Source organism: Mesocricetus auratus, unplaced genomic scaffold (genome assembly GCF_017639785.1).
Source record: "Mesocricetus auratus isolate SY011 unplaced genomic scaffold, BCM_Maur_2.0 Super-Scaffold_100022, whole genome shotgun sequence".
NCBI classification, from domain to species: Eukaryota; Metazoa; Chordata; class Mammalia; order Rodentia; family Cricetidae; genus Mesocricetus; species Mesocricetus auratus.
In genome coordinates, this window is record NW_024429203.1 from 18,968,210 (window position 1) to 18,994,384 (window position 26,175).

The following is a 26,175-nucleotide window of genomic DNA, read 5'->3' on the forward strand; positions in this document are numbered from 1 at the left end:
ACCTGAGGTGAGAAACTTCAGGCAGGTTTCCTTTGACTCTGTTTCAGAGGTTTTAATTCACGGTCACTGGTACTATCGTGGCACATCATGGCAAAGTATGAGGAGTAAGAAACCTGCTCACCTCATGGATGGCAAAGCAAAGACAAAGAAAGTGGCTGAGGTCCAGAAATTTCCGTCAGTAATCACAGTTCTTCAACAAGGCCTCACCTCCCTAAGGTTCCCCGCCTCCCCAAAGCATCATGATATTCCTTCAGTATGTGGGCTTTGGGGGACATTTCAAATCCAAACTACAGCATCACTGCCCAAAACGCTATACATGCTTGTATTATTTGGAGAACTATCATCTTTTGAGGGATGTAGAAAGGAAAATCCAACCCTGGGCTAAAACATGCGTGGTGACAACTACATTCCAAACTGTAATCCCTTGAGATTCTGACTTAGTGGCTCCATGACAATACTGTGTCAGTCTTTCTAGTGCTCATGCTTTGTCCCTTAGACAAAGTGAGTGCCAAAGGGCTGACAGGTACATTCTTACTCTCTGGGTCTTCCTATGAGATAGTACTGGTCCCTCTGCTCTCCGTGTATAGGTGATCATGGTGAGGGTCTTCCTATGAGATGGTACTGGTCCTTCTGCTCTCCGTGTATAGGTAATCATGGGAAGGTGGATAGTCATCATGACCCATTGGTGCCACCTGTGCCCTGCTCATTAAACTCATGCTGAGCACTAATACTTCTTGAGTATGGGGGGGAGGGGACTGCTGCTCATTCTCTCACCTTGCAGCCTCATCATGACAAGCCTCATCATGACAAGTCTGTTCAGACCTTTTCCTTCTACACCCTCTTGATAGACTAACAGGCTTGTGGGGTCAAAGAAGTCAGTTACTTAGAGGAGTCTCAGTTCCAAGAAAGGCAGGCTAGCAATGCTGAGAGGCCCACATACTGTCTCAACTCATGCTTCCTTCTGACATGAGCTCTACCTCCTGCCTGCCTCTGCTCTTGCTCCATAGAATGGCCTTGGACTTAGGTCAAATCTGAGTCCAAAAGTAACATCTGGATGTTTACATCTGCAGTCTTTAGTAGGTGACTATACCACTCCTATCTGGGTTTACACACACACACACACACACACACACACACACACACACACACACACACCACTGAAAAGATGATAAAGAAAATAAAGGCCCATGAAAGTACCCACAGAGACAGAGTTGGGTGCATCTCCCACTGCGTCCCTTACAAGCTGAAGTATAGAACTTGAAAGTCAAGTACAAGTCCTGTGTTCTTCCTGCTGCTTTTACCTCCCTAGGAAGGTTCTGGGCTATTTCCTTCTTGTCACTCCAGCATATAGGAGTACTGAGAATAATTCGTCAGTACTTTCACACTGGGTAAAGCTCCATCAGGCTAGTAAGCAAGATGCTGGTGGGTCAGATGACTTAAGTCCTTGTCCTGCCTTCCCCAGTCCCTCACTATGAGACTCTGAACACACTGTGATGACCTTTCAGGGACTCTCCCATCTCTCTTATAAATACACAGGTTCATCTTTCACTTGTATGGCCCCAACTACTAACATGTTTATGGTTTATACTGATAACAATAGTTAAAAGGTCAGGGATAGGACAAGTACAGTCTCAAACAAGTTTTGCTGAGTACCATCTTTATGTCTTATATGACGTTAACCACATGAAGCTTCAGAATTTTTGGTCTTTAATACAATCGCCAAAAAACAATAAATCACTAGCATGTTCTTTGACTGCTCTGCCCAAGAAGGAAACAGTCTAGACATCATTCAGAAAATTACACAGTAAGTCATTCAAAGACTCTGCTCTGCTGTTATGGAATGTAAGCTTTCCTTTCCTTAAGGGAACACCTCATTTGGGGTAAGTGTGATGCATGCAATCCTACCAGCAACATCAAAGATGGGTGCTCTTCAGATGAGGAATGTAAAAGGTGGGGTCCTGGAGCTTTGCTCTAGTTATGATAACTAAACAGCAGGGCATGCATCTGAGCACCTCCAGCCTGCCTTCCCTGGGCTCACTCCTCATCCCACTACAGGAAAAGCAGCAGCTTCTAGCCTCTCCCAAGGCCCAGCCACTGGCTAGCAGCATCCGTCAATCGCACTGGGTCACCACATGGCTAACTAGAGAGACTTCCACAGATGAGTGATGGTCTCTGTTCCAATCTCTACATGTCAACAGCTAAGCCACCGTTACCTAAGTGCCCAAATTGCTTTTCTGTAAATTAATTTAGGAAATGGTGGTAAACTTGTTAGCCTTTTCTGAATTAAACCTTCCCAGAGAAATGGCAAACAACAGCCTCAAGTTCCCAATGAAAATGAGGTTTCACAGAGTCTGTGTGGTACTGAAAGCACATTCTAGACAGCACTCTGGAGAAGAAAGAGAAAAAAAAAAAAGGTGTGTCTGCAAATCCTCTTGACCCAAATAGCAGTCTCACCAAACTCAGCAATTTTCTACTGTTTATGTAAAGAAGGCTGCTGGCCACACAGTATACTGTTCGCCTCAAATGCTTAATTGTGGCTGACAAAAATGGGAAGCTGTGGTCACAGGGTGAGTCTTATTATATCTATGAATCTTATTTGCATCACAATGAAGACTTTCCAGAGGGAGCACTCAGGCATGTTAATTGGACCCGATTTTGTGGAATGATGTAGAATGATGGGCAATGATGAACCTGATTGTCTTATCGCATCATCCCAATCATGAGGGCATTTGTAAAGTGTAGACAGCCATCTAAGAGGATTCCTGAAGTGTGTGGGCTATGTCAAAGAAGGAAGAAGAAAGATCTGATATTTACAAAGAATCTTTTCAATGCTAGAGACAAGGATCGGAATTTTCCTCAATTTGCTATAAACTATAAAACTTTTATTTCAAAGTGGTTAGAAAGTTGAGTATCAGCCGGGCGGTGGTGGCGCACGCCTTTAATCCCAGCACTCGGGAGGCAGAGGCAGGTGGATCTCTGTGAGTTCGAGGCTGGGCTGGACCGATAGCCTCCGAAACAATACAGAGAAACCCTGTCTCGTAAAAAACAAAAAAAAAAAAAAGAAAAGAAAAAAAAAAAAGAAAGAAAGTTGAGTATCAAAAGCCTGGCCTTACCCCCAAATCAGTTTCCCCACCGTTTCTTTTCTACTTCCATAAACACCTACTGGAGTAAAAGGCATTTGATGATGTAACTTGCTGTAGTATTCCACACCACAAAACACCTTGAAAGATTTCTCTCGTGGTTCCTATGGCCAGTTATCAGGCCTCTTCCCCTTGGCTCTATGTTCACCCCTCTTGACCCTGCCTTATGATGGTCAACTGTTCTCCTTTGAAAGCAAACACAGTGTTAGGCCTTGACAATAGAGGGCGCTGGAGGGATGCTACAAGTAGAATGTCCCTGACAGGAACCCCATGGGTTGTCTCCAGTTTAAATGATTTGCAAGATCTCAAGAATCTTCTGTACACATTGAAGCTGAACCACATACACCCTCTTGGAGGTATTCAAAATCTAAGCCTTGGGCTTGGGCCCTCTTACAAGGCTATTCAGCTAGTGTTCTACTTCTAACTGGAGGGGGTGGGTGCTCCCACTGTGTGTGTGACTTTTAGTCCTGTGACTTATTTTTCTCTTTGCCTCTAAAAAAAATACTTGTTAATGATTCTTAAACTAACTGGCCCACTGTTCAAGTTATTGGCATGGTTTCTGTCTGCTGATTGGGCCCCAGTGATCTTAGCTCTTTTTTTTTTTTTTTTTTTTTTTTTTGTGGTGCAAAAGTATAGGCTGCTCTGGCTATCTGGTTGTCTATTAAGAATATTCCGGGTTTTAAACTACTAATGCAGGAAAACTAATGTCCAGTAAGTCTCCACTCCATGAGCTCAACACGGACTCTATTCCATGAGAGATGAACTGGAAGTATCCAGATGAGTACACTCACGGACCATGACCCAGCTGTAGCCAGAGCCTCTTGCTAACACTGTATCCTTCACACAAATGAGTCTACATAATAAAAACATGAAGCAAGAAATGTCTCAAAGGATGAAGGGAGAAGATGCTGGAGATCTTTATGGCTTTATTACAGCGCTCGCTCTACAACACATCAACACTGCCACTAAATCAGATACCCATCTGTAGAAAAAAATCTTCACCACGGACATGGGGGTATGGAGGTATTGAAGCTCTCCCTAGAGCCACATATACCAAAGTGCATACTGAGGAGTGAATCCCTGCCTAGTTCTCTGTCTGGGAACAGAGATTGCATGGTAGGGGCTTATAAATACACAGCAGTTAAATCCTGACTCACCATGAATACAAACATTTACCACAATTTTTTTAGAGCCTTATCCAAACAAAATTAATGGTGCTTATACTACTGCTTTATATTTTCTAGATATTCATGGCAATTAATTCTACGTTTTCAGTCAGGATCAATGGCTGTAAATCTTTACTTTCCATTTGCTACATTAGAATCAGCTGGGAGTTTTGAGCTACTCCAGTGCCTGAGTCTTTTCCCACTCCAATTAAGTCAGAATGCTGGGGGAGAGGAAACAGGTATCAGTGTTCTCCAAGGTCAACAAAGGGATCACAATGTGACATGGTTCAGGAATCATTGCTCTAAACAATTCTAACCTAATCTGCTAGTACTGTAAAAATTTCTTCAAATCTGTATTTTGAAGTAAAAAAAATAAAAATCTATGACATTTCCCTGCTTTTTTATGATTTCCCACAGAATAAGAGCTAACACAAAAAAGGTGATGGCCTATGTGGGAACTTAATGAAGGGCATACCGGGCTATATCTCATTTAATCTTATTATTTCAGTCTCGAAGCAGAGAAAATTGAGTCAACAGGACCCAGAGCACTTCTGTGTGTTTATTAAGTACACTGGGATGTCCCTATCAAGGACTTAAATTTAAGATGGTCAAATCCTAGTGTTACCATTCTCTGACCTTCAGATTTTATTTCAATCCAATTCTCTTTGCTCCTGTGGCTAAGTTTAGTGATGTTCAGAAATGCTTTGAAAATGATTAGGAAGGACCTTTTCTCCTGTACCGAAATCGGTCATTCGGTGACACCAAGTGACATGCACTAAAAGTGTTCTAATCCCCAGAGAGAGCACAGGGTCCTACCTGTGTCCCTATCGTTATGCCTAGTATAAGGAAGGGACCAGAAAAGGTATTAGGTCATACCTAGAGAGAAAAAAAAAGAAAAAGAAAAGGAGACTGGAGAACACACAGCTAAGACGAAAGACCTGAGGGAAGCTCAAGAAGGCATATGTCTTTGTGGAGCCCAGGAGACGCAGAGCAACTTAGAGGATTGAAAAGTATGGAGGAGGGAAGGTGGGGCTGGGGAGGTCAAGGGTAGGACTCAGGTTCACTTAACGGGGAGCATCGTAAAGCAGTTGTCTTCGTACAGGTGATTGCCATGAACCAAGAACCTGCCAGCACGGTGGCTATGAACAGCAATGGAGAGCTTTAAAATGTAGAAGAAGGAAAGGGCCAAATCCAAAGGCTTTTGGTTGCACTTTGCAATTTTTAAAGTCCCAATTCCTTGCAATGGGCAGGTGACCTGCTGTGGCTTCCACTACTCTGCCCACTTCAGGATATTAGGAGATACTAAGCCCCTCTCCAAATCACCTCTTTGCAAGGTAACTGACCTTCTTAATACCAGATTAAAGTCTTAACCAGGGAAGGCTGCTTGCTGGGTGTCCCAGTTCAGATGCTGACACGTGCCTAAGAACAGACCTTGAGTCCCTCCTGCCACTGGCCCAAGGCTTAAGCAATAGATTCATTCCTGCCATCTTCCTCTATCCCAACCTCACTTCTTCTTTAGATGAAAACATCCCTATTAGCTTCAGCAGCTAACAGAGCTACTGAAAATACGTTGTGAACATAGTATTGGTAGGCCCTTGCATTGTCTCGGCAACTAGGTTGGGGGAGATTGTGTGCACACATGTAGATGTGCACATGCATGTTTAAGTAAGGAAGGTAGTTTCAGGGTGACCGAGGAAGGAATTCTGGTCAATGATATAACCCAGTCTCCAGCTATGGGCTTCTGTGTGCCACCTGGCATGCCAACATGTCTCAGAAGTTTGTTCGATGGGGTTAGCCAGCAGAAAATCCAGGTGGAAAGCAAAGGACCAGAAACCACTGCCAAGTATCCTTACCCAGCTCCCATATAATCGAGTAGAGTATCTGGGCTAGCAGAGTAACCCAAGAGGTCTGTCTTTGCAATACAGGGAGAGTTCTCCAGATATAATGCAGAGTTGGGAAGAGCTGCTATGCATCGCACATCCATGGGTGTGTCAGGCTGGGTTGGCCACCATTGTAGAGCATCCCTGTCTACAGATGCATTGTCTTAAGTATGCACCTTTCACACACGTGTGCCTACAGCTGTTAGTCTGCTCAGCAACTCTCCCTAAAGGCGGCACCTGGGATGCTCAGATTAGTGTCCTGAGGTAGGCTTTCCAGCGAGGAATACAATATGTACTTGACTCTAATGAGGATGATTCGAGGCTGAGGGAGGAGTTACGTGTCACAACCCAGAATTTACCTTGTAAGGACAACTTCTACCCTTGTAGGATATGAATATGTAGGTACCGTACCCTACCCTTACTCTGGGCTTCAGTGTATCTATTACAAGAAAGGACTAGAGGGAGTAGAAGAGCTGACTCCCCCTCTTTCTGGGTCATTTTTCCATATTCGTGCTTCGCTTTTTACCTTTTTAAGTAATAAAAAGCACTTAAGATGTGAGCTGTGTGGTCTTGGAATGGGAGGCAGAAGGCAGCCACGCTGACCACAGCTGACTCGACAGCCATCCAGCCAGGGCTGCGGAGCCCTGCTCCTCCTAATTCCTCTCCTCCGAACACATCATTTCTACCTGTCTCTCCACATCCTGTCTCTCCAGGGAGAACAGATGAAATGCCATCGTGACGGCCATGGTGGCAGCTGGGAAGCAGTCCACCTCTAAGTGCTTGACTTTTCTGGTCCAACCTAACAGGGACTGGAAAGGGACAAGAAGGGACTGATGGGACCTAAGTAAAGAGATCAGTAGTAAGGTACCTGGGGACACTGACTCACGAGCCAGCCTGGTATAAGGGATACTACAGAATAAGACCAGACCTTTGATAACACATTTCTTCTCCAATTCTGAAAAGAACATGAAAGTTGGGATGGTGAGCTGGATCGGAGGATAAGAGCACAGGCTGCTCTTCCAAAGGACCTGAGTTCAATTCCCAGCACCCACATGGCAGCTCACAACTGTCTGCAACTCCAGTTCTAGGGGATTCTACACTCACAGGCAAAACACCAGTATGCATAAAAAAAGAAGAACATCAAAGTCTAATTTCCATGGTAAGATCATAATGGTTCACATGGACAAATGGACCAGAAGAATAACATGTGACAATAACTCACAACTTGAGCCTTGTTACCTGAAGCAAGTGAGGGAATTTGATAATCCTACCACCAACATTGTCAGGAGCATGCCTAGACGATACCACACTGCTTGAGGAAGATAGGCAAAACAGTGTGGGTCTGGAAACCCTGCGATACACAAAACAGCAAACTGTACATTTTTAGACTGAGGGGATGCCTTAAGGCAGTGGTTCTCAACCTTCCTAATGCTGTGACCCTTTAATATGCTTCCTCATATTGTGGTGACCCCCCAACCATAAAATTATTTCATCGCTACTTCATAACTGTAATTTTGCTACTGTACGAATTGCAATATAAATATCTGGTATGCAGGATATCTGATATGCGACACCCCTAAAGGGGTGGAGACCCACAGGTTGAGAACTGATGTCTTACAGGAAACCGGTTTTCAAGTGTATGACAGGAAGCTGAAAGAACGCCTAGAGAAAAGATTCTAGCTTCTTTAATTCTTCAGAGCAAATGGTAAGAGATGGCATGTGGGCATTTGAGTAATGGTAATGCCACAAGAGTTTAGGCAGCCAAACCCTTCGGGAGAAGGGGGCAGTGGAAGCCCCTGGTTCAAAAGGAGGCTTCAAGTCCTCATTTGGTTCCAAATGACTTCCACAAAGCCCCCAGACATCACACGGGGTTGAATAGTGCTCAGCAGTGGACGGCACCTAATGAGACCACAGAATAGCAATGAACACAGAACCTTCCAGTTCCTGTACTGAAAAGTACTAACGTGCTCTACCTGCTTCTATTCTGTAGACATTTCTGCTCTAGACTGAGACTTGGGGCCCTCCCTGCATTGTCAGGAGCCAGAAACACATCCACAAATCTCTATCATGGAAAAGCCTTTTGATCTCTCAATACAATTCCTACCCAAGGCAGTTATTTTCTACGAAGCTTCCTCCAAAGAGGAATTAATAGAAGTAGGAAAGGAACAACAATAACTGCGTCTGGTTCATTATCTCCAAAGAACGGGGAGTATTCTTAACAAACCGGAGGAGCAGGGATAACATCCCCCTCCCAAAGCAGGTGGACACACTGTGTCTATCAACGATGCCCTATCCATCACTGTGGGTCTCAGAGCAATCAGTGGTATCTAAACCCCCACCAAGAACAGAAATGGCCCTGTGTGGCTTCCTGGAAGTCTTATAAAATATGTTCAAGTGGGAGGGAAGGGATGCTAAGCAAACTCTGCCCACTGCTGGGTCTCTGCATGCTGACATTTGTAATCAAGATGGAAAATATCCACGAGACAGGCTCTGGAGGACTGGCTTGTTTGCTTCTGAATAATTTTGCATTTGGCTCACCAAACCCTTGATAGCAAGATCTATAAAACGCAGTTTAAGTATGCCTCGTGCAAAATGTGTGAAGGCAGTTGCCTCACATGCCCTGGGTAAAACCCCCTAGTCCTCTGACAAACAAGGGAAAAAAAAAAACAAAAACTCTTAGGGACCAGAAGCAGTTTTCACTTCAGGTGTTTGTACATTTTGAAGTGTTTGTGTGAGTGGGTATTTTGATGACCTCAGTTCTTTTTTGTTTGCGTTACTGTGTTTTTTAGTGCACCTGTATTTTTACTGTACTCCATCATGTAGTCAGATGTGCTATTTCTCACCAGTGTTGTCATGTCAACGCCCCAAGTTTTAAACGGTGGGGTTTCAGATTATGAATTCTCAGTCCACACTCGCTACTACACAAACAGGATTAGATTTCTCGTCTGACCAACAACCTTGTCCTGGTCCTGAGGCTTTCCCAGGATACCTTGGTGGGAGAAGACACAAGTCTAGAGCTGAACAAGTCTAGGCCAAGCCTGTGTCTCCAAACTTCTCCCCTGCCTACTTGCATGTCCGCAAGCGTCGGCACAGATGCAACTACTGAGTAATTGATGTAAAATAAAATTATAGAGAACAGGATAAAAAAGAAGCCTTGAGCTAGGTGCCAAGTGTGGGGGAAATCTGACAGGCTCGTGTTCAGAGAAGCAATGGCTGAAGAAAACCAAGACGCTATAACAGAAATAGCTATAATGGGTGCATGCTAAGAGAAAGCACCATTTGGGATCTACAGTGTCCCTGTGGGGTGATGCTTCCTATGGAGCCTTGGTTGTGAGCTACTTCCTCCTCCGGGCACCCCTAGTTCCCTCTCAGGCAACCCTGCCCATCCTGCTTCTCTGGAGTTAGGACGACTGTGCAGAGGGTTAAATTTAACTCTGGGGACCGAGCTGGGCGTGGGTAGTAATTATAATACCTTGTATTTATGTCTAGCTATTTCGGGCCTGCAGCTTGTTTTCCCTTCCTTCAATGGGCCTCGACGAGGTCAGAGAGTGTTATAGATGTGGTTTTCAGGGCCTTCCTGCGACACCCTTTCCAGTGTCGCTGACATTGACTGGAGGCAGGCGTCCAGGAGTGATTTCTCTCAACCAAGAGTCTGGGAGGCCAAGCGGTAGGTAGGCTCACACTTACTCCAGGGAACAAGCCACACTGACTGAAAGGGGCCTGGCTGACTCAGCATGAGACTTACCAAAGCAAGGAAGGTTTCCCATCTACAGCTTCCTTAGCCACAGGAAGGTAATTCAAATGGTGATCTCAAGAGGCACACAATGCTCTCTACTCAAGTGCCAACCCTCAAGAAGGAGTCATCAGTATCAACTTCATTCCCATTTTACAGTTGAAAAAAACAGAGGCAGAGACTGGTTGATATACACAGTGGAGTCGGGAGTCAAAACCCTGTGGACTGGTTCCAGGCTTCCCATTCATAAGCAGCTACTGGGCTCAGAGTTAGGGACCGGATTCCTTAGGTCTCCATGTGATTCGGATACCTAGCCAGATCAGTCATCGGCAAACTCTGGTTTGCCTAGTGATACTCAGGTTCTGGGGACCCAGAAGTTCTAGACCCGAAGCCCAACACCTGCGGTTTAATAAGTATCTCAGGTGTTCAGCACAGGTGGTGCTCTCAGACACCTGGAGAAAAGCCCCGTGTGTCCTACACCTACCCCACTACCTGGGGCAAGTAAACAGCACATTGGGGACCAGCTAGAGTCTGTAGAGACTTTTATTTCCCTCACAGGAACAACCACCCTGGGGGAGGGAAGCTGGTGGCCCACTGCAGGCTATGCTCAAGACAAGGCTGTCATTAGGAGGGGAAGGGTGGAGCAGGGGAGTGTGTGTGACCCAGGACAGCTCACCGTCCTTGTCCTTCCACACTTGACATGCTGCACAGAAGAGGGGGAGCACACGGATGAAAATGGGCAAAGAAAGAGACTAGGCAGTCTGGGCCTGTCTCTCAGCACCAGAACAATGGCCTCTTCAAATCCCTGGCATCTGAACTGGCCATCAGCCATCAGGAAAGAAAAGAGTCTGCTGTCCCTTTAAGAACGCCCTCTCTCCACAAAGGTCAGAGATGCCTCCTTGGGCAGCCCAAAGGCTGCCTCCCAAGTCACTCTGGGCCCTGTGTTCTGCTCCCCCTCCCTGCTGATTGTGGGGCAGTAGTTATCTTCTCAAGGCAGAGACCACTTGGGTGGCAGCTTCTACCCAGGCATGGGCTAGTGATAGAGCTCATGTGCTTCTCAAAATCCTCCCTCCAAGAAGAGAAAGAGGAGGGGGGGCTGGGAGGAGAGGGTAGTGGCCCAAAAGCAAACTGGCCGGAGCATGAATGCTCCAAGAGAAACAAAATTACCATCAGAAGAGCAAAGGGTGACTGGTGATGGATCCAGAAGTCAGAGAGGAGGGAGGAAGAGTGGGAAAGAGGTCCTTGGGAGCCAAGAGTGGTTGGAGGGCTCTGCAGGGCAAAAGGAGTTAGGACAAGGGCTTTATCCTACATAGACAATTCATGCCTCACCACTTTGTATGACCTTAGATGCCTTTCTTGATTCCCCATAAGACTCGAGCTCTCTATAATTAATACTGGCACACAGGGAGCAAAAAGGCAATATCAGAAACTAATGTTATTCTGGCACTAATATTGTTAAGGCATGACAGATGGCCAGAGTGTGTCTTTAGGAGGCCCATTCCCACACCATCATCCCACAAATAAATCCCAAAGGAAGAGAGGGGACCTTCATTAAGAAAACTGCACAGTCTGATACGTACCATGATTTTCATGTTAAAACAGCTAGTTAATAATCAGCCATCCATTGTCTATACATGGCAGGGTATTACAAGTATTTTCTGTAAAAGGATAGATGGATATTTCTGGCTTTGAAGACTATACAAACTCTGTCATAATTAATCAACTCTAATGTAATGGGGCGGGAGGGGGGATAAGAAACATCTAAATGAAAGATGTGGCCATGTCACGGTATAAATTTATTAAACAGACATCAAGCTGAAGATGTCTGACTGCTGAAAGAAAAGGTGACATTGACAAGGGAAACGATGAACATTATGAGAGATGGGACAAAAGATATAAAGGTCAATGCCTATTTCTTGCTCTTCTACCTTGGAATACCAACTATTTTAATTGCATGCCAGTTGGTTAATGGTCAAGACAAGTTACAAGCAATACCAATCAACTGTAATGACTTTTTTCATTTGAGAACTTGTCTTACAATATAGCCAGCCTAGTCTTGAACTTCTCATCATTCTGTCTCAGCCTCCAAACAGATCACAAGTGGGTCCACACCATTGCATCAGTGATTTCTCTGCTGAGTTCTTCAGCAATTATGTTCAACATTAATGCATGCTCTCTCTGCTACAATATACTCCCATCCATCCATCCATCCATCCATCCATCTATCCATCTATCCATCTACCTATCTCATTCTCTCTACCTCAAATGACTAGTTACTGCCCTTTGTGACACTGAGAGTTCTCCAAAAGCAGAGACTCCCACTTCAGCTGACTTAAGGGTTGAAAGACCACCTCTCAATATGTCTACCTCAACATTATTCATAGCAGAGTATCCGTCTTCTACCTAGATACCCACATCCCAATAGACTGGACCCAGCCAGTCTATTCTTCAGTAAAGAACCCATGCATATTGTTAATTCATTGAGTCATTCTAGTAAGGATGCCTACAATGCTTACATTAAATCTCAGAAAACAATCATGTGACTTCCACCATGAGTAGAACTGAAAGGTTGGCAGAGAGGCAGCGATGAATAGAACCATTTCTTTTTCCTCTCTCGTGGTTATTATTTCTAGTTCCCAGGTACACTACAAATGACTTTCTTGACTGTACAAACAACTTTTATATCTAAAGCAAATAAGACAAAAGAAAGTGAAAAAAATCAGTTTTCAAAAATTTTAAAACTTGCTCACTTCATTCTTTCTACACAGAATGACCACAAGCCATGAATCCACCCTACCCTTCATATCCCAGCTCTGCTTCAAAGCCTACTTCCAATTCTTCTTGCCTAAGGAGAATTCCCTGACACAAATTCCCCTGCCCTCCAATTCCCAACTCTCTAGCATCCTTTGGAATTCTCCAGTACACTCCTTCTAAAGTCCATTATACATGCATGGTCTAGGAGCACTTACTGGCTGGGTCCTAGCCCTCAGCATGCTGTCTTCTCAGAACCCATAGCTGCATTTTCCTTCTTCTGTTCTCCCCTCAGATCCCAAGATAGGTGAGTATTCTCCATGGGCTTTTGCATGAATAAAAGACTGCGTGGATGGGAAATCTGATGCTATCTCCCAGTGTCTGACCTCCTGGCACTATTCCTACTATCACTCACTAGCTTATCCATTCACCCAAACCTGTATGGAATTCATGTGTGTTACATCCAACTTACTGAAACTGGCTAGACAGCTCATCCACAAGGAAAGACAGAACTTCAAAAAGGACGATGGAAAGTTGTATCTGAGCAGCTGATGGAAAGTGGTAAGCCCTAATTTTTTGTAAAGTTGCAGTTCATAACCAATCAGACAGCCTATGCTAGAGAAAATGCTTGACTATCCCAGCCCCTTCTTACCACACAATTGAAGACTGTCCCTTGTCCATATAGGCTACATAATTCCAAATGTCAGCTGAGTTTTATGATGGTAAGTATTATTTTATATTAAAACAGGATGGGTGTGAAAATACATGGCTTAATGCTAGTGCTTGGGATGATGAGGACAGGAGGATCGGGAGAGCAAGGTAACTGAGGCTGTGCAGCAAGTTGAAGGCCTGACCCCGTGTTAAAATACTACCATGCGCCCTCCTCTACAAAAGACTAATGTACTAGTTTATTTTTGCATTTTATTTTTTATGTGCATGCCCTTCCTCTGCAAAAGACTAATGTACTAGTTTATTTTTACATTCCATCTTTATGTGCATTAGTGTTTTGCTTGCATGTATGTCTGGCTGAGGGTGTCCTGGAACTGGAGTTACAGACAGCTGTGGGCCACCATGTAGATGCTAGAGATTATACCTGGGTCCTCTGAAAGAGCAATCAGTGCTCTTAACCACTGAGCTATCTCTCCAGCCCCACTAATTTATTTTTTGTTATATTTTATATCTCAACATATATATTTGTGTATATATGCCGCAACACACATGTGAAGGTCAGAGAACAACTTGCATCAACAGCCTTTCCCTACTAAATCATCTTGTTGAACCTAATGTATTAATTTAAAGATAAAATCACAGCTGGCAGTTGAGGAAGCATAGGTGAATATACTCAAGGTTGAGGAAGAACTTTCTGTGACTACTTCTAAACATAGAAACCACAAAGAGAAGACTGGTGGATGTGGTCACATTAAAACAAAATCCAGCCTATCAAAATCTACCTGAAGTTTAAGCACAGAAGCAACGCAAAAATCCGGGCAACATGTCTGACTAAGCATTAATGTAGGCCGATCTCTATGAGTTCGAGGCCAGTCTACAGTGAGTTTCAGGACAGCCAAAGAAACACAGAGAAACCCTGTATCGAAGATGGATGGATGATAGATTTTTAAAAAATTGTAAGGTGCCAGGGAGATGGCTCAATGGGTAAAGCTGGTATGCAAGCTTCTATGCAAATCCATGTAAAAACCAGGAGTGGTTCCATACACTTGTAACTCCAGGGCTCTTGAAGGTTGTCCAGGGGACCAGAGACAGGGTGATTTGTGGGGCTTACTAGCCACCAATGTAGCTGCAGATTCAATGAGAGATCCTGTGTCTCCTGTCTCAAAGAAATAAGGTAGAAAGTGATAGAACAAGGTATCAGATGTCTGCCTCTGCCTCTGCATGCATACATTCACATGTACACACAAACAGTACTTAGTATTTAGAAAAGGGATATGCTGCTAATTATACTCAATGAATTATAAATACATCTGTTGAGCTGTAATAGACATATAATAGTTTCAAGAATATTAGCCCAAATCCTAAGTGATTATCTCTGAGGAGTGAAATTATGATTGATGACTCTTTCTTTCAATGCTTTATATTTTCTGATTTTTCAACCACGCCAATGGAAAGAAAATTTGTGTTACAAAAAAACTCTGGTTACTGATACGCTTTCCTCAAACATTCATTTAATTCTGGTTTGCAAAAAACAACGATGAAAGAATATGGTAAAGAAGATAGAATGATGACAACAAAATTATGGGATTCCCAGCAGCGTGCTTGGAGAGTGGAAGAGGGTTAACACCTACTTGAGATGGTAGCAAACTAGGATGATCCTTTTCAAGCTTGTGGTAATGAATGGCAAGGATGATCTGCAGGGAATGAAATCAAAGATTTCTGTGATAAAAAATGGTGTCCAGCATGCTCTGTGAAGGTGGCATGCCAGGCCAAGATAGAAGGTTCATGGCAGGTTGGAATGGCTGATGAGTCACAGCACTTAGAATACAGCTGGACTGGAGATCAGGCATACAGCAAGGTGTCTCTGTGCTTTTTAGAGAACAGACACAAAGACCTCTATGATTCCATTCATATGCAAGTCCAGAATATGGGGACCTAGACAGGCAGAAGGGGTTGCCCACATCGGCATAGGGAAGGAGGTGGAAATACTAGCTGAGGACACAGGGTTTCTTCTAGAGGCAATGAGATGTTCAGAAGTTGGCTGTACTGAAGGCTACAAATATATGTGACCACTAAAAGCTTACTCACTTTGAATGAATTTTATAGCAAGTGAATCACATCACAGTAAAGTGGTTTTTGAAAAAGACATCAATCGTGTGACTGTTGTAACACACCAAGCAAAATACTAAGGAGACTATAAAATAAAAAGACAATGGGGCAGTGACACAGGGCATAAGAGCTTGGGAGAGGATCACTTACCTAGCATGTACACAGCCTAGGCTGTATAACCAATACTAACGACCCTCAAAAACTAGAAGTAAAAAAAAAAAAAAGACAATGGCAAAGGTCATGAAAACGAGAAGAAGAATGGACAGAGAAATGTTACAAAGATGAAAGTAACCATATAGAGAGTGAGGAAGGACAAACAAAAACTGGTAGAGAAGTTTCCAGTATAAATAAATGACTGGGAGAAGCCAAGCATGGTGACTCGTGCCTAAACATCCCAGGATCCAGGGGCCTATGGCAAGACTACAGAGTGAGGCCCTGTCACCAAAACAACAGAAATGACTGGGAGAAGAGGCAAAAGATTTGGGCAGGAAACTCACATTCATTTTCCACACAGTGAAGTTGAGAAAGAGGAGAAAATAGTGTGCGATTTTAATTTAGAATCCTTTTCCTGACAATGATGGCTATGGGTGTCTAGTGACTGATGCCAAAAACAGTTATTCACTGCATTTGGTGCTACTGATCAGCCCAAAGTGGTTCTAACTTATGCCTAGGAATATTCTCAGGAGAATTAGCCAGAAGAAGACAGTAGAAAGGAAGAAAAGTCAACCTTCCGGCTACACACTCGACTCGTTTACAGAGCTTTTATTTAACCAGTCCAAGTACACATTCATCAAAAGGGGTACTAGCTACCAACGTCTTGGGTTAGCCTAAGACTCCTCAGTAGCTGGGGGGCTGTGGTTGGCTCCTATTACCAATGAACCTCATCAGAATATTATTTTTGTCTATTATATCAAGGAACACAAGAACATGAAATAGAAACCTTCCAGAAGTGAATTTGGAAGTTTAAAAGAAAGCTTTTGGTCACATCAGAGTTAATAGATGTAAAATAAATGCAGAAGGGAGCAGGGGGTTGTGCTCTGCAAAGCAAATCACCTTCAAAAGCCAAATGGTCACATCTTTGCATTTTCATGTCTGTCAAATGAAGACTCTGACGAACAAAGGAGTTTTGCATGCCATGTCCGAATGGCCCCTACCCCTATGTAAAAACTATGACCATCAGGAAGGATAAAAGTTGAGGTCACTGTAGGGAAGCTATTATGAAACAGAGAGGCTCCCAGTCTCTAGAGAAAGCGTCCAAAAAAAGATCTGAACTGAAAGATTAATCTATTTGCACTACTGCAGGGGAGGCATCCAAACCCTCCAGTGGGATTTTCCTGTACGTTGCTGCCTGGAACAGGGGCCCAGTTCTGGTTCTTTTGCTGCAACAAGCACCCTCTCCCACCCCAACCCAGGGAAAAGACCAATTTCTACTAATGTTTTCTATTCCTAAAGCTAAATTCAATGGATACTCAAGAATTTAGTTGAGTGAAGTAATGAGCAATAGAACTAAAAAGAATATAGTGGGAACTTGCAAGAACAGTAGGAACATTGCCCTCAGAGGCTCATCAGCCCAAAGGGGGTCCAAAGGAGATAAATTCTGCAGGTTCCATCTTACCTATCATCTTAGGTATGAGGGGGAACCTTGCTAAGGTTGCAACTCTTTCTCGTGATTAAACACCAGAGAGAGCAAGTGAGGTGACCAAGTGACTATGCCCATGTGTGACAAGATGGAAATATTCCAGCAACACGACCAAAACAGAGCTTGAAAGGCAGAGGATAAAGCTGACTGTGTGACCTTGTGTCCTAAGAAGGGGAAGACAGGAGAGAGAACGATTATAGCTCACCAGCTCTATCTAGAATGGAGTGGAAGGCAAGGACCATGACCATGTTCTTCAAAAAACGTCAAGCATAAGACAATATCCTAAGAGCATCTAACAGTCACAAAGTAGCTATGAGTGTCTGGCGTTGTCTTCTATGCTACAGGAACGGTCATGTCTCATTTAAAACACACCATGCTTACTGCAGCCCTCTAAGGCAAATGTGGTTGTTACTATTTTTTTACATGAGAGACTGAAGAATCCAGGACAGGAAGGAACTTTTCATAATCATACAAATGGTGAAGAAATAAACCATCTGCATATCTCCTCAAAGGTCCAAGGCACAGCTCATGAAGGGACCCTACCTTAATGATACCGTCTTTTAGGTCAGCATTACAATTACATGCAGGGTGAAGAAGCATCCATATCTGGAACCCAGTGAGTGTGCAGTTCTGAAAATATTTGCATGCTCTGAGACTTGCACTCTGGAGCCTTTGAATGTTGTCATCAATCTTAAAGAATGGCTTTCCACATCATATTCTTAGGCTCAACTGGATCTGGCTAACAGAGAAATACGATGTTCTTCTCTAAGCTGTGTGGATAGGTTAGGTACAATTCTTCTGTATTTGAGATATAAAATTCTCTCTCTCTTTTCTCTCTCTCTCTCTCTCTCTCTCTCTCTCTCGTGTGTGTGTGTGTGTGTGTGTGTGTGTGTGTGTGTGTGTACATGACACAATTTGTGTGTGGAGGTCAGAGGGCACTTTTTAAGAGTTGGTTTTCTCCTTTTACCATATAGGATCCAGGGTTCAAACTCAAGACTTCATGGTTGTCCGTAAGTATGTTTCGAGACAGGGTTTCTCTGTGTAGCTTTCACTGTTCTGGAACTCGCTCTGTACACCAGTCTGGCCTCAAACTCACAGGGATCCTCTGCCTCCCGAGTACTGGGATTAAAGGCCACCACCTCCCATCATCAGTAAAGACCTTTGTAGGCTGAGCCATCTTGCCAGCCCTCATCTCTGTTTTAAATACCTTCTAGCCCAGCCTTGAAGAGACAGCTAATGAGTCAGATGAGAATAGGATCCTGGTTTCCTGGATATGCTACAGCTACTGCATCCATGGATGAAGAAAGCCCCACCAGGAGGCTGTGGACCCGGCAGCATTCCTCTAACTTAAGGTGAGGTTAAAAGCTGCCAGATTTAGGCAGATCCACACTGCGGCAGCAAGGAGATGTTGCTGAGAGCTCAAAGCCTAGAGTCCCAGCTTCTTTAACCTTCTCTCTTGCTCTGTCATTCACCATGTGGACCTTCGACTGTTGTCACCTATGATATGGGGCAAATTAAATGTCACTCTTATAACAGGGCTATGGAGGGAGGAGGGAGGAGGGAGGAGAGAGAGAGAGAGAGAGAGAGAGAGAGAGAGAGAGAGAGAGAGAGAGAGAGTATGTGTATGTGTGTTCTGGGAACGGAAAGCAGCCCCGTCTGAGCTGACCCCCACATGCTCACATGCACACAAACCTCTCTCAGTCCTGGTACTTTTTCAAAGCTTTTTTTTTCCACAGCTGCTACCAGATTACAAACATCAAGCTCCCGCCTCAAGCAGCATACCCACTGAAATGGAAAGAGCATCTGGGTGCTTTTTGGTCATCCTGAGCCTGTGGGCTCTCCTGCTGAGTGTAGCAGGCCCCCGGGGCTCTGCATATCTCCTAAGGTATCTCCTCCTGAACCCCATCTTGTCACTTAAACTTCTACCCCAGTGCCCGCAAGCACCCCTTTGTTCTACTGGGCTCCTGAGCCCTCGACCTTCCACCAGGCCCTTGTTCGGGTTTCAGGGGCTGTTCCAGATTTCTTCCTACCTCAGAGGTCGCTGCTGTCTTCAAATGTCGGTGGCCTTCATTCTTCAAGAATCAGCGAACCTCTCATCTGCCCCATGCACCCCTTCTCAATCCTGACCACCGCGACTATACCCTTTCTGCTCTGTCACATCCTTGGCAACTGTAATTCATATTGAACACTGTCCTCATAAATCATTCCACAATATTTCTCAATTTTTTCCTCAGAGGCAAATTACCTGTCCTCCAATGGCTTTGCAACTGCAGTAACTACAGGAACTTGGACCAGGTGAGACAGAACTCAGGAAGTTGAGTTCTGGACCAGCCTTGCATATATATTTTGTAAGACCCTATCTGTTAGAACAGAACAAAAGGAAAAGAGAAGAGCATGGGCTCTGAGTCAGACTGCCACCTAAAGGGTTTTTAGGCTCCATGATCTTGGGCAGAAGATTAAAAACTCAAGGCAAGGTTGAGAATTCAAAGTAAGCAATATAGAAAGACCAGGAAGATGCAACAAGGTCCAGTCTCAAAATATAAACTAAAATAAACCTGTCACACAGCAAATTTTCAAGTATTACCTATTGTTATCATTCTCCTTACTATCGTCGATACAAGTACAAAGCCCCTGGGATAATATTGCTAGCTAAAAAGAATCCAGCAAAGAATAGCACTGTGTTGCTCTTGAAAACTGTATTTACCCAATCTTGGAGCAACAACCTTTTTATAAGGAAGAGGCCAGGTTTTCAGGACACGGGTCTCTGCCATCACTCTGCTGTAGTATACAAGTAGCCTTGGACAGTCCATGAACAAATAATTTGTGTCATGGCCAGATGGGATGTTATCTGATTTTTTTACATGTCATTTTGCCCTTCTTGGATTTCATGAAACATTTTTAAATTCACAGGAATCTGGCATGGGTAGGGAAGGCCCATAAGCCCAACTACTCATGAGACTGAGGCAGCCTGGGCTACTGAGTAATTTCAGGACCCATTCAAACAGGCAACCTTAAGGACTTTGTCTGAACAGGAAGGAAGGGAGGAAGGAAGGAAGGAAGGAAGGAAGGAAGGAAGGAAGGAAGGAAGGAAGGAAGGAAAGGAAGGAACAGAGGAAGAAAAGGAAGGAAGAACGGAAGGAAACTAAGAGTTGTGGATATCACTTGGTGGTCCAGTGCTTGTTTGGCATTTGTGAGGTCCTGGTTCAACATCTAGTATCATAAAGCAACAAAATAAAACATGTACTAAAGTATGAATTTGTCAAAGAATAAATAAAACATTTTTTTGTTTTACGAGACAGGGTTTCTCTGTATTGTTTTGGAGGCTGTTGAATAAAACATTTTTTAAAGCAAAAACCAAATGCACTAGGACAATCATGACTTGCAAATTTAAAAAATGGTATGCAAATTAAATGTACCCTAGTATCTCATGTCTAGGGTCACACAGGTTCTTCCCCAATATCTTACTATTCCCAGTGAAATCAGTTATGGCAGGCACTGAACTGCTTTGTCCTGCAGTCAGACAGGCTCATGTGACTGGCTGTGGCCATTGTGTGACAGGTGACAGGGGAGTATAGAAGACCCAAGGTGTCCTCCCTGCCATGGTGGCCATGCAGGAGACACCATTAGAGTCAACAGCCTGAACTGTTAAACCACTGCATAGAGCAGTTCCCTGAGAGAGTCGTCCAGAACCTGAGGGACTTGTAGTGATCATAAATGTGGTCGTCATGGCCCAACCTGCTCTCCTCATTTTAACGCAATGTCTCTCTGCAAGCATAAGCCAAAGAACAGCACTAAGATTGGATCACCAGGGCCAGGACTTGGCTCCACAGGTGAAATACTTGCTATAGAAGCATGCGGGCCTGAACTCTAGAACTTGCCTGGTAAGAAATGGGCACAACTGCCTATAATCCCAACTCTGAAAAGCCAGGCATGGGTAGATCCTGGGGCTTGCCAGCAAACAGTCCAGCATAAACAGTGAGCTTCAGTTTCAGTGAGAGACCCATGACATAGAAGATGGAAGGGCTATTGAGGAAAGACCTGATGTTGACCTCTGGCCTCCATATGTGCCTACATGGGTGAGTTCGCCATCTTACAAATGTGTAACCAACACTCACATTGGACAGATAGATGATGAAGACAAATAGATAGATAGATAGATAGATAGATAGATAGATAGATAGATAGATAGATAGACAGACAGACAGACAGACAGGGCTAGAAAGCTGACTCAGTAGTTAAAGCAGCTTGCCCGTCTAACCCCAACTTCAATCCCAGGAATACACACAGTGGAAGGAGAGCTGAGTGAGAGGGTACAGCTGCAGGTTGGACTCCATGGGCACACATGTAAACAAATGAATATAATTAAAAATGCTTCTAAATGAGTGTAAAGTCATCAAGCATTGCCTGGTTTATTATAGCGCTTCATCTCAGAAGTCACTGAAGGAAAATGCCCAGCCTTTTATGGACAATTCAGTGAGGTCAGAGGTACTTTGTCTTCAAGTTCCTTCACCAGAAACACGAATCATCATTTCTAGACATAACCTTACAATAACCAGAGAAAAGGTTCCAAGCCAAGAGCTTTGACATCTCACTTGTCTCACACGCACATTTACGTTGTGAGGCGGCAATGTCTTCTTCTAAAAAGAAAGATGGTGGCCACAATAACACAGAAAAGCAAGTAATGCTTAGTGCTGGCCCACTGTAGAAACTTACGTATGGGTATCACAAGAAATCCACAGCACCAGATTGTCTCATGACCCTGGGCTATCTGGCTCTCGGTTTTAATCTTAGATGTCCAGCACTCAGGGCACTGAACATGAATGAGGAAACTTAACTCCATACCATTAAATGATAAAATAAATCTCAATGTTCATGGGAGGGCATGCCTGCAGTGTGATGCTTGTAAATGAATATTGAATATTATCAAGTGAAGGTTTCTTTTTCAATATCCCCTGCTGGCTGAAGATGCACTCCAACAGTCTATAGCACATGCTACTGATCTATAAGGACTGTGACCTTTTTCTAGACCATTAGTAAAAAGGAATGCTGAGAGATAAAGGACCTACCCAGGGCTGGCATTTAACGCCACTTTCAGAAATACCACCACCCAAGGTAAACCAGAAGTCCCCTACCTAGGCCCACAGCAGGCTAACAGGTAGTGACAAGATTCCCATCCATGAGTCCTCTCTCAAGCTACTCAGAGACCACAGCCTTCTCTGTTCTCTCCCCTCTGGGAAGCCTCTCACATAGGCTGCAAGGTCAGGCTCTGGGAGGGGGTGTAGCAGCCCCCTGGCCTCCCTCAAGAAGAACCTCAAAAGACAGATGGGGAAGGAACAGGGCATCATTCATGAACAGATCTAAAAAGAAAGAAAACAATGGGCAATTGACCTTCAGGGTCAATAAAACTTGGCTGGCCATTAATGGTTGGGAAATTGAGGACAAAAGCCAGTCACCTGGGGAAAAAACAAGACAGCAGGTTGGGGAAGGAGGGGTTACTCTCATCGCTTCTTCAGGAGTGGGAAGGCAGCGTAGCCTGCCCTGACATCTGTTAAACAACCACCTCAGTTAGCCATTTGTCCAGGGTTTGAGACTTAATATCTGCCTGTTTGACAGCACCCAGAAGAAGACAGCTCTCTCCACATAAGTGCTTGCCTGCTGTGTCAGATGATGCTCTCTTAGCTCTGCTTTTTTATCTTTTTTTTTTCTTCACAGAATCAGCGTCTCCCCTACACTGACTTTCCTGAAGGTCTACACCAGCCCCGGGCTCTGTGTCACCTGTGCCACCAAACCCGGCAGATGTGAAGAGCAGGAAAAGGAGCAGAGGGAACGCACACAGGTGTTGTCACACAGGGCCGTGTGAGGGGACAGCAGTCTGGAGGGAGTAGCCTCACAAAGCTGAACTCCATTATGGAGCTCTGAGGGAATCAGAGACAACTTTACAACACTACAAGAGCAAGTGGGGGAGAGCAGCCATGTGGAGACAAAGGAACACCGGCTTCCAAAGTAAAAATGTGATACTTCCCCTTCCGGGCTTGGCCACAGCCCTGTTCATTTGTTCCCAACACCTCCTTCAGCTTCTTTCACTGTGACCCTTACCTTATTCACAAAATTACCAGGAGGTGGGACAACTGAAGAAACTCTTGTGGTGAGCTTAACTAACTCCTCCCTGACGAAGCAGAAACAAGGTGAGGGATTGCTCTCACAGTGCAGCCCCTTGCCAGTCACACACCTCTACAGCCTGTCCCAAAGCATCACCTATAAGGTTGGAACTCTGAGTTATGGTGAAGTTGCTGTGTAAAGTCAAACCTTATTTACCTAATAACCCAGATCCAAGCGTTCTCCTGTGTCATCTACCCTAAGAACATGCTCCACCAGCTGAAATCAGTTTCTAGAGTTATTCACTGCACTTACCTGGCCTTTACATGGACTGACTTGTACCCTGTGTGGAGAGAAGGTGGGGCTCAGTCTACCTATGCGAGGTCTGGTCTCTAGAAGGCTAAGGTGATGAACAACCTCTTACATATTTTAGACTCCCATGTTCCCAGGCAAAGGGCTACAAACAAAGAAAGCTGGATCAACATTTGTAAAATGAAGGGATGGATGAGTAAATGAACTTACAGATCCTGAAGCTTCTCTGGAAATGTTGGTGCAACATAGATACATCTTGCTATTATTATGGTTGTCCTTTGGTTATGAAGGGCTGGGGAAATGGTTCAGTGGGTAAAGTCCTTGCCATAAAAGCGTAAGTCTGGGTCTCCAGCACCCATGTAAATGATTGGAAGTAGTCCTCACACGCATGTAGGCCCAGCGCAGCAAGGCAAAGACAGAATTCCCCTGGAGGTCACTGGCCAGCCAGCCTAACCTAAATTTTAGCTCCAGATTCAGTAAAGAGACCTGCTCTCAAAGAAGGCAGAGAGCATTTGAGGAGGACATCAAGATGCTGACTTTTGGCCTCCAGAGGCACAAGTATACACAGACACGCACACATGCACATGCTCAAACACATGTACATATAATGGTGAAGTAAGCCAGACTGCATCCTTTCATGAATTAGCTACATAAATTTAACCTAGGCCTCAGTTTCCCTAGCTCCATCACAGAATAGACACGTCGTCAACACAGAACAAATACTTCATTGGGGTATACTAAGAATCAAATGAGATCACTTTGCTACAATTTTCAACGTCTAGTTCAGTGACCTAATGAGACATCAGAGCATGGAAAGGGGCAGTATAGAGTATGGTCTTACATCCAGGGAAAGTGAGGTTCGAGAGTAACCAATATGGCCCTGCAGCAAACCCAAAGCCTGACTTCTTAGTGTATGCCTTAATCTCTGCCTCCGCTCCCTCGTCTGTAAAATGAGGGGTCATAATTATAGTACTGCATGGCTCGTGCTAATACATGCAAAGTCCTTAATGTAGCTTGACATAAAGTAAATCTCAAAAAGAGGTAGACAACTACCTACTTTTACTATGAGCAGAAGTACCACCATTTTTATGCCACCTCTACATAGGAGGAACCCTAGAAGCGTTCCTAGAGATGACTTGAAACATTAGGAAGTTTGCTAATCCCATCCTCTTCCGTATGAAGTTAGACAGTATAACCCAGGATAAGATGGCCAACACCATCTTGCTTCTTGGGAGTAGGGCACACCTCCTATGGAATGCCAAAGGAAGCCAGCACTTTGCACGCAAAACAGCCACAACACCACTGCAAAGAGGAGACACAGTACACTAGTATATCTAATGTTCATGAGACAGAGGGTCACAGAACTAACAGCATCCAGACTGACAGAAATGACAGAACTATCCCCCACTTTTGTTTATCTGAGGAAGACAAGGTTGGCCAATTACAGCTCCCAGATGAGCACTGCTCTCCTTGTTGAAATGCATCAAGAGATACTCACGACAGATTTCAAAGGCAAACATCTCTACATGTCCCTGTGGGACCCGAGCCAGGCTGAGCCAAGAAGCAGCTCCGTTAAAGTGATGTCTCATCTGAATGACAGCCAGTCTACCTAGGTCCCAAGCTAAGTGTGTTGACAGCAGGAGAAGGGTGCTGAGTGATTCTGATGAAGAGCCCAGGGTCTTTGTGCTTCCTGAAGCATCTGCCCTTTCCTGGGCTGCCTAGGTTTGCTCCACAGCTTTGATCACCCATGTAGGCCCGGAATTACTGATGTCAAGAGACCCAGGTTGACATTTTGCAGCACAGTGGGACAGGCAAGCCCCCAGGAAAGCCAGGGTGGGGATAGCCATTGGGGCACAGTTGTCCCAAATGAGGACTCAGCACCCCGTGGAGTGAGAAGCAGCTCAAGGCTAAGCAGTCACCAGTTCTCAGCACACTTGGGAGCTTGCAGTTATTATGAGCTAATCTTGCAGAACTCGGCTTTGCTCTTTGTCCTTCTCAAGGCCCTCCAAAGAAATGCTCTTACAGCAGGAGAGCTAGACTCTGCTGGGGGTGGTGGGAGGTGGTTTGGGTAGGGGCCTCTAGAAAACCAGAAGTGGCCTGCAGCCAGGGTAAAACTCCTTGCCTAACCTGCTTGATCTCATCCCAGATTCTATCACCCTGCCACCCCCAGGAATGCCCTCCCCCTACCCCAGGGCCCAGCTCGGACAGTAGGTCCACAATGAAGGCGGCCAGCTGGCTGCATCTCTGCAGAGAGCCTCCCCAAGCTAGTCTCCTCCTATCTCTACCCTCTTCAAGGAGTTAAAGCACCCTCCCCTCTCTAACCTGGGGAGCCTTTCTCCTCCAAGACAGCCACACAGGCCACCCTGCAGGGGTACCAGATTCCTGCAAAGTTTTCCAAGCAAAACCTGCAGTTTCTTAAGCAGACAAAAAACCCAGTTCCCCCACCCATCTGGTCCTCAGTGGATCAAAGGAGAGAAGGAACAGTAAGGGTTTTATTTTTTAAAATAGCAGGTAAAAAATGCTCCCTGTGGCTAGAATACAACTATCTCTAAACACTCTAAACCAGAAAGTTCTTTTCATGTCCAAATATTAAGTTCAGGAAGAGTCAAACACTTGGAGAACCCCAAGGCTCATGCCCACGCTCCCTTCGAGGGCATCCTAGAAGATGCAGCCTGGTCCC

At 44.6% G+C, this 26,175-nt stretch overlaps 1 protein-coding gene across 9 annotated transcripts in view; it reads right to left on the reverse strand.

Moving 5' to 3' along the window:
- Positions 1-26,175, reverse strand: part of Gramd1b (GRAM domain containing 1B) — a 175,936-nt gene that overhangs the window by 60,836 nt on the left and 88,925 nt on the right. The window lies entirely within an intron of this gene.